A 7,287-nucleotide genomic window follows, 5' to 3' on the forward strand; every position below is an offset into this window, starting at 1 on the left:
CAAGCACCTCAGTTATTTCGGCATTTTATTTAGTGCGATGACCCCACAGTTTTGTTCCTACAGGGTGTGAGCCATTCATAATCCTGCCCGAATTGAATTGTTATAACTTCACTGACTATAATCACAGAGCATGCTAAACCTGAGAGATGCCTTTATAAATCTGCAATTCTTTGTGGAGTATAGATGTAATTCTGAATGGTTTTATTAAATAAGAAACACAGAGCCAAATGCAGAGTTAAAAGCCACAGAGGTCAGAGAGCAGTAGCTGAGAGCTGAGACCAAGACCGCCTTCTTACCCCTCGCTGCCGCTGCCGTCCTTCCCCTGAGAAAGAGACCTACTTCCTGTGTGCCTGTCTTTCTATTGACTTCCTGTTCTGCCTTCTCATGGTTGTAAACCCAACCACATGACCTCCTTGTCACTGCCTGTCTATACAGACCTCCAGGTCTCTATGGTTGGTATTGAGATTAAAGGCGTGTGTCTCCATGCTGGCTGTATCCTTGAACACACAGAGATCTGCCTTTCATGTGATCGGGATTAAGGGCATGTGCTACCACTGCCAGACTTCTGCTAGATGGCTTGCTATTATCTCTGACCCCCCAGGCAACTTTATTTATTAACATACAAATAAAATCACATTTCAGCACACATAAAATATCACCATAGAGTAGTTGTCCATTTTTTTTTTCCCATGGTGATTTGCTATGGTCATGCCATCCACCATTGCCATGCTCTTTTCCCTTGGTGACTCAGAGACCATGTAATGAGATGGCAGTTCTTAACTTCTGGCTCAGTAGAATCATTATTGTCTTTCCTGATAGCAACATTCCTGCCCCTGGAAGAGAACTTCAATGAGGGACTGTCTACATTGATTTGGCCTGTGGGTGTATCAGTGAGCGATTGTCTTAATTAAGTTAATTGCTGTGGGAAGACCCTATCTAGTGTGGGCAATGCCATTCCCTAGGTAGGAAATCGTGAACTGCATATGAGTAGAGAAATGAGGCTGAGCAAACAAGCGAGTAGGGAGTGCATTCCTCATAAAACTGAGGCTAATTCTTGTACTATAAAAATACCACTCCTACTCAGTCTTGCAGATGTTTAATTGATATCAAATTTTACAGCTGTTTTGAAGAAATCTCTGTTAGTTTTCCAGTGAACACTTTTATGTTTTCTGTTTAGTTTTCTAATGATAGGCCTCAGGGTATTATTGGATAGTGTAATGACTATAATTAAGAATTCAATTAATTTTCAGTTTCATGTATATAAGGCCATTGTAAAGTGCTGTGAAATGACAGTACAATTATTATTGTTATTTGGGGCTTCTGTTTTGTCAGTATAGGCAACACAAGGAGATACCTGAATGACTGAATCCCCTGCACTGTTCTTCTCTCATGTTCACAGAGTTGAGAGCTTTCTCCAGGAATGGGAAGCAGGTTTGACACCTGCCTCTTTATATTCTAAACTATGGTTTATAGGCCCCAGTGTTGGTGTTTTTAACTGACAGAATTATCTTTTTATCTTCTTTTTACAGGATAAGATTGATGTATTTTTTAAGGGAATACACCATTGGCTTTATATCTTTGTTGTAGGCTTTGGAATTGGGTTAAAGCTTTTGTGGTGCATTATTTACTATTCAACTACACTTAAAAGATACAACGGACACCCTGAAATTAATAACTCTGGAAGAGTGCAGATTGATAGTCTTCATACCCAGTTAGTGGAATGGTCCATTATATTAACTTAAAAGTGATACTATTTAAGTGCTATATAGTGAACAAAGGTAACATGGCAGGCTAACAGAATTTTAGCCTTTAAATCAAGAGAAAAGACGGTAAATGGCTAGAAGGCACGGTTAATAGCACAAAGCATATCCTATAAGCCCTTATTTCAGTGTCAACTCTTAGCAAAGGCAGATGAACTTCAATATCTATTTGATTAACCAGCTTTAAGATGTAAAATTAGCTTTTATAGGCTTTGGAAAGAATTTCTGGTGAGAGGGATAAGAGGGTAGTTTTTAATGGAGGTAATCCCTTAAGAAATTACTCCTTAGCAGTTAAAAATGTAGAAAAGCAAGATAAACTTGAAGTAAGCCTGATAAATCCTGTTTTATTCATTGTCTTCAGTTTAATACATACCTCAGATCTGGATAAAAGCATGTTCAGCAGTCACCCTGAGAAATTTTAATCTTTATGTAGTTTTCTTCACCCCTCTTCTCACAAGACTTATGACTGATTTCCTTACCTGTCACATGTTAACAAAGTTGTTAAATAGAAGCATTGGGCAGAGCCCCAGCTTGTGAACTAAGATAATAGCTCATGAGTGAGACTTCATGTGCTCTATAAATGGTGACTGTCAGGCTTGACCAGACACTCAAGTAGCTTGATAGACAAAGTAGGCTGATAGCAAACCTGGGACTCTCTTCTACTGTTTGAGTTTACAGATGTGGGAAGAGTTGGGGGTCACATTAGCCAGTGAATATAATAAATAAAGAAAGTTGAGAACTCTATACCATTGACAAGTCCAAATGCATTTCATATATAGGTGGGGTATCTACATCAAAAATTAAGTTTGTTTCAACATTAATTTCAATTCATACTGTCTTATACAATTATTATTTCTTTAAATTTTCTAAATAACACCTGTGCTTTATAACAAAAATCACAAACCATAGAAATGAAAAGGAAATACGTTCAGATGTAACCATTATTAGTTTAAAAAATTAAATTAAAGCTTAACCATAGTCATATATTACTAGACTTAATAAATTGGACACAGAATTTTATAGTTACTTTGAAAACTTGTTTTTCTTTTAAATAAGTACATTTTATTGTTAAATGGCATTATTTGCCAAAGAGCAATTCTATCCTTTCATTTCTGCCCTACTGAAACCTTTTTTCCCCCTCTCTGGTGAAGCTGTGTTGGAGGGGTTCAGAATGCTGATAATGGGCTTTGATGTTACCTGTTCTGGGAACACATCTAATTAGTATATCAACATTTCACGTATGCATCCAGTTCAGTCATTCCACAAACAGTTTTTGAGTGCCTACTAATAAACCAGGCACCATGCTGTGTGTTGATGATACATGGCCATTTTTTTCTGAGCAACTTTACACACGAACACGGGAGACAGACAAACACACAAAAATAGTACACTGTATGGACTGTACATAGATAAAAGCTTTCAATCCTCTCTGCCTTCTGAGGATGGAATTACAGAGAGGCCGCCACACCCATCAAGCATCTTATAGTATTTTCAAAGCAGATAGTGTGATTGTGAAGATCTCATCTGTTTGCATTGTTTCTATTTATGTTGAGAAGCTTTTGTCTTTTTGTTTTACTCTCTACTTTTCAAGGTAGACATTAGACTGAAAACTCTTCTGATCTCTTGTCTGAGGGATATAGGCTGAGTTTTCAAACTCTGTTGAGTGCAAGGGCTAAAGAAGGTAGGAACTAAATGTTTAATAGGGTGAATCACCCAGCTCATCGGCTGACACTATGGTAGGATGACCTGTTCTTTAACATTTTTCCAGTTCTTCCCACACTGGCTTTGTTGTCGTCCATACATCGGGAGGAGAGCAGTTACACACTCCAAGTAGGGCTGCTATTGGTTGCCACAATGCCAGACTTGCCTATTGCCTTGATGTGGCTGCTGCCGGTTAACACCAGTCAGTTTGTCATTTGCCTTCTGGTTTGCAAGTGGCACTTGTTTCTTTCTACTCTTCTGTTCTCTTTGTTCTTGTGACATTGAGCCTTGAAACAAACAAACAAACAAATAAACAAAAATGAATCAAACAAAGTAAAAGTAATCCCTACCTGGAATCGTTTCAAGGAGAGAAAATGAATGGTTGTATCGAGTCAGCTTTTTTACCTGCACTCAAGTCTGCACTGTGGTGGGACACTGTGCCAAAAGCTTAATTCGTAATGATTCTAGGCTACAGACATTATTAACATTGTACTACCTTTCAGATCAATGAATTCCAAATATGTTCAGTGGCCCCAGAGCTGAAGTGCTCAGATTGTAGCTTTAGAATCTGTAGGTTGGCTCACATAGGGTTTGAGGTCTATGGGGTTAATGTTGCTAGGAAAATGCATTCCCTGTTTCTCTGCCTTCGTCACAGCCAGAGCTTATTGGAAACTCTCCTTGGTGATTTCTGCAGTGAGTAGCAACAAAAGGAAAACTGTCCATGGAGTTGATCCTGCCAGCAGCACAGTCTGAAGAGCAGGACTTGCAAACTCTGTCTGGATTGGGCTGTACTCTGACATAAATTCCTTCTTTTAGGATCCTGAAACACTTGCATTTTGATCTATTTTTGGTATTTTGTTCATTTTAAAATGTGAGCCACCTGCTTTCAAAGGAAGGTACTAGAATAGAGAATAATAAAGATGTAAATATGGTGACTTTAACGGGCAGAAGCAGACTTTTAGCAGCACATTTGAAAACTTAAATATTTGACAGCTGCTTTACAAAATAGGTAACATGCTCCCACCCTGTCAAGGAAGGCTCACAGGTAAATAACTTCAATATAAGACTTGAGAAAGTATCCAAGTGCACACTGCATGACTAAGTTATCTAATTTTATTATTGGCCAGTTCTAAATCTGTACTTTCTAAAGTATTATTTTCTATAAAAACTAGGTGTAAATTACCATGCCCAATTTTCTTATGTAGTTTGTAGAATTGACTTCATAGCTTTATGCATAATTTTTCTAAGCAACAAATAAGATAAGACAGGGTAAAAAGTAAGATATCTGTGGGAGAATTAATATTTGTAAAGCTGAGAGTTAAGAATAAGTGGCCAAAGGTTATTAACTACACTGAATTTGAAATATAAGAGCAGTATGAAATAACTGGAAAAAAAACCCCACACATCTCTGCCAACAAGATTTTCATTAATATGTAAATCTGTGACCCAGCAAGCAGTTTAACAAAGCTGCTTGTTATAGAGGGAATGTTTGTGTTTCCCTCAGATTTATGTGATGAAGTCCTGAACCCCAGTGTGATAGAGAACTCATTAGAGAGAGGTTGTGCCCAGAAAGTTCAGTTCTCATGCTCGAATTAGGATCTGTGTAAGAAAAATGAGAGAGAGAAAGGGACAGGGAGATGGAAGGAGGGAGGGAGAGGAAGGAAGGAGGGAGGGAGGAAGGAAGGAAGGGAGAGAGAGAAAGAGAGAGAGAAGGAGAGAGAGAAAGAGAGAGAGAGAAAGAGAGAGAGAGAGAGAGAGAGAGAGAGAGAGAGAGAGAGAGAGAGAGAGAGAGAGAGAAACCATCCTGTCGTGGGAGGACTCAGTTAGCTGGAGGCAAGGCAGAGATGGTGCTTACAACCTGGTCTTTGAATTATGAGAAGGATCTTTTAACAGTGTGAGGCACGTTAACCGCGTGTTACAGTCCCCCAAACTGAAAATACACCTCCATATTGTACTTCATCTTGCTCCTAACTTAGACCACAAAACATGCATTAGTTCTTCTCACCTGGTTCTTCCATTTTCATCATTGTAAAATCATCTCTTTGATCTCATTGATACAAGAGCATAGGTGCCTCTCGGCACTGTGCAATCCTTTCGTTCTACTTTGTAAAGTTAAGCTGAACACGCAGACTTGTCCAATAGTCTTAATAGTGATATAGTGTGGTATATTTTTGTCTGATACACCTCAAAGCGAACAGGACCAGACTTCAACTTTTATTGTAATGTATATGTCCTATTTCCCAAGCTCCCGGAAGGTAGAGTTTGTGTTCTGTTTTCTAAAGCCTCGACAGGTTGATAATCAAATGATATTTGTTCTTGTTGATTCTCGTTCAAGCCATTATTTTTCTTACCAGCCTCTTTTAGGTAAACCATCCCCGAGTCTATTTATTCTTACGGTCTTCTAATTTTAGCTTATTAATTTGCCTTTTCTTGATCTTAAATTTAGGCAACTATCTGTTGAAGAGACACAGTGGAGAAATTTGTTTCTGTTGCATTAATTTATAGCAACTTAAAAAAAATGCTCCACATTTTATTTTGCTTTCTGACTCTGGGCTTCAGCCTTCAATACTTTCACAATGACTTCCTGCTTTTTCAGTAAGAAACGTAGGTTGGATCCTGTCATGGACACATTCCAGAGCTTGTGGAAACACCACAGGCCTCACTGACATGGTTTTTCATTTTAGATAATCTCATAAGGACTTTAGGTCTCACAGCATGGACCCCTTGAAGTCAGCTTGAGTACATACCACGTACAAGTATTGGTGCATAGATATCCAGGCATACAGTTCTATTACTGGCAGTTAAGAACAGCCTAGTTTTGTTAGAGATTGTATTGTAGAAAAGCTTAAGATAGAATGTCAAACGCTGGACCATTGTGATTGCCTCTAAATCCTGTTTCTATTCACTGCCTTGTAAAGGTGGGGACAATTGAGGTGTTGGCCTTGAACTGTTTATGGAAAGAAATCTTCAGGCACTAAATGTAAGTAGGTTTTCCTGGCTGTTCCCACTTTCTTTCTGTTTCTGTCACCCACTATCCTGATTGTTCTTTCAACAATAGTGCTGTGTTTCTGCTCAGTGGTCCATTTGTATTTAGTCTCAGCAGAAAAACTTCCCTTGCACGTATCTATTTGCTCCTAGTTTGGGGAAATTATGGTTAAAGTGGCTGTACATCTGTTTACTAATCCTGAAAGTGACATTGCGTATCGTCAGTGGTTGTTTTCGATGCTAATAGTGCTGTTTGCCTTGTTTTATTTGGAATCCTCACATGATTGCTGACCACTGGTATCCAGTAAATAAGAGTAATAAATTTTCACCAGTTCCCATCCCTCTTGTAGCAACTCTTCCCTGAGTAAAAATGGGGAACATTCTTGTTTTCCTTCTGGTTTTATATTTCTTTCTTTTTTAAAAGTTTCTTCCTTCTTTCCTTTCTTCCTTCCTTCCTCCCTTCCTTCCTTTCTTTCTTTACTACATTTGACCTCAGTTCCCTTCCTTCCTCTCCTCCCAGCCCCTCTCCCCCAACTCTCCTCTTCCCCTCTCCCCATGCACTCCTCCTGCATTTCTATTCAGAAAAGATCAGGTCTCCCATGGATATAACAAAACATGGTGTATCAAGTTGCATAAGAGTAAGCAAACCCTCCTCATATTAAGGCTGGACAAGGCAACACAGGATGAGGCATAGGGTTCCAGAAGCCAGCAAAAGAGTCAAGGGCAGCCCCTGTTCCCACTGTTAGGAGTCCCACAAGTAGACTAAGCAACACAACTGTAATATACATGCAGAGGGCCTAGGTCAGTCTCATGCAGGCTTCCTGGCTTATGGTTCAGTCCT

The 7,287-nt window shown here is 39.1% G+C and overlaps 1 pseudogene; it reads right to left on the reverse strand.

Annotated features, from left to right (window-relative positions):
- Positions 1–5,991: 5,991 nt before the first annotated feature.
- Positions 5,992–6,335, reverse strand: LOC131912652 (large ribosomal subunit protein eL34-like; annotated as a pseudogene).
- Positions 6,336–7,287: the final 952 nt, after the last annotated feature.

The sequence above is a fragment of the Peromyscus eremicus genome, chromosome 6, assembly GCF_949786415.1.
Source record: "Peromyscus eremicus chromosome 6, PerEre_H2_v1, whole genome shotgun sequence".
Taxonomy (NCBI): domain Eukaryota; kingdom Metazoa; phylum Chordata; class Mammalia; order Rodentia; family Cricetidae; genus Peromyscus; species Peromyscus eremicus.